Genomic DNA, 2,680 nt, shown 5'->3' on the forward strand with positions numbered 1-2,680 from the left:
CCAAAGTTTATAAAGTCTCTAATCTGGACAGTTATTTTAGGATTTTTCGTTAATTAAAAGGAACACATTGCCATGTTCTTGTGATGAATCAACCCTTCTTGAGTTCTAAGCACTTCCATGAGCAGCAGAGTGGCGCAGCAGAAGCGTGCTGGTCCCATAACCCAGAGGTCGATGGATCGAAACCATCCTCTGCTATGTGCTATTTTCATTTATCAAATCTAAAATTGGGATTGCTATTTTGACTTTTTTGGTCTTTGCTTATAGTAGAAAATCCATTATCATCTTAACTCATTTTAATCGTATTTTGACAGAAGTGCTGTAGCAAAAAATCCACATAATGTCTTTAATTTACCCTATTACTTCTATGGTTATTGAGAAAAACAAACTACATTGACTCCAGAAGAGCAAATCAGGTGATCTAACAAGTAATTTATCAAAATCATCTGTCCAGTTTACACTTTGGTGATGCAATAAGACAATGATTTTGTAAGAAAAATCTTCACACTTCAAAAAGTTTTTCTTAATTCCTTACCTTTGTACTGATAAGATAACACCTGGTTTTAACATAACACAGGCTTCCACTTAAAAATGCTGCTAGGTTGCATTCTGCTGATTAGATATCACCAGGAACAACATTAACATTCAGGTATTTTCTAAATGTTGAATAAATTGGCTTAAATCAAATTAAACTCACTTTAGAGATAATTGTTTCAGAGAAAGTCTTGAACCCTTCCTTAAAATAGGTAGTTTGACATGTTGACTTCTCTACCTAAAAATCCCCAAAACTTGATTAATAGAATATTCTCGTCCCTGGGTGGGATTGAACCACCAACATTCCAGTTAACAGCCGAACGCGCTAACCAATTGCACCACAGAAACCCTATACGAGACATTAACAAACAACAGCTAAGAAACATTGATCTGGAAAGTTTCCTTGCCAAAGTTTATAAAGTCTCTAATCTGGACAGTTATTTTAGGATTTTTCGTTAATTAAAAGGAACACATTGCCATGTTCTTGTGATGAATCAACCCTTCTAGAGTTCTAAGCACTTCCATGAGCAGCAGAGTGGCGCAGCGGAAGCGTGCTGGGCCCATAACCCAGAGGTCGATGGATCGAAACCATCCTCTGCTATGTGCTATTTTCATTTATCAAATCTAAAATTGGGATTGCTATTTTGACTTTTTTGGTCTTTGCTTATAGTAGAAAATCCATTATCATCTTAACTCATTTTAATCGTATTTTGACAGAAGTGCTGTAGCAAAAAATGCACATAATGTCTTTAATTTACCCTATTACTTCTATGGTTATTGAGAAAAACAAACTACATTGACTCCAGAAGAGCAAATCAGGTGATCTAACAAGTAATTTATCAAAATCATCTTTCCAGTTTACACTTTGGTGATGCAATAAGACAATGATTTTGTAAGAAAAATCTTCACACTTCAAAAAGTTTTTCTTAATTCCTTACCTTTGTACTGATAAGATAACACCTGGTTTTAACATAACACAGGCTTCCACTTAAAAATGCTGCTAGGTTGCATTCTGCTGATAAGATATCACCAGGAACAACATTAACCTTCAGGTATTTTCTAAATGTTGAATAAATTGGCTTAAATCAAATTAAACTCACTTTAGAGATAATTGTTTCAGAGAAAGTCTTGAACCCTTCCTTAAAATAGGTAGTTTGACATGTTGACTTCTCTACCTAAAAATCCCCAAAACTTGATTAATAGAATATTCTCGTCCCTGGGTGGGATTGAACCACCAACATTCCAGTTAACAGCCGAACGCGCTAACCAATTGTGCCACAGAAACCCTATATGAGACATAAACAAACAACAGCTAAGAAACATTGATCTGGAAAGTTTCCTTGCCAAAGTTTATAAAGTCTCTAATCTGGACAGTTATTTTAGGATTTTTCGTTAATTAAAAGGAACACATTGCCATATTCTTGTGATGAATCAACCCTTCTTGAGTTCTAAGCACTTCCATGAGCAGCAGAGTGGCGCAGCGGAAGCGTGCTGGGCCCATAACCCAGAGGTCGATGGATCGAAACCATCCTCTGCTATGTGCTATTTTCATTTATCAAATCTAAAATTGGGATTGCTATTTTGACTTTTTTGGTCTTTGCTTATAGTAGAAAATCCATTATCATCTTAACTCATTTTAATCGTATTTTGACAGAAGTGCTGTAGCAAAAAATGCACATAATGTCTTTAATTTACCCTATTACTTCTATGGTTATTGAGAAAAACAAACTACATAGACTCCAGAAGAGCAAATCAGGTGATCTAACAAGTAATTTATCAAAATCATCTTTCCAGTTTACACTTTGGTGATGCAATAAGACAATGATTTTGTAAGAAAAATCTTCACACTTCAAAAAGTTTTTCTTAATTCCTTACCTTTGTACTGATAAGATAACACCTGGTTTTAACATAACACAGGCTTCCACTTAAAAATGCTGCTAGGTTGCATTCTGCTGATTAGATATCACCAGGAACAACATTAACCTTCAGGTATTTTCTAAATGTTGAATAAATTGGCTTAAATCAAATTAAACTCACTTTAGAGATAATTGTTTCAGAGAAAGTCTTGAACCCTTCCTTAAAATAGGTAGTTTGACATGTTGACTTCTCTACCTAAAAATCCCCAAAACTTGATTAATAGAATATTCTC

Source organism: Taudactylus pleione, unplaced genomic scaffold (assembly GCF_031769625.1).
Source record: "Taudactylus pleione unplaced genomic scaffold, aTauple2 ptg000134l, whole genome shotgun sequence".
NCBI classification, from domain to species: Eukaryota; Metazoa; Chordata; class Amphibia; order Anura; family Myobatrachidae; genus Taudactylus; species Taudactylus pleione.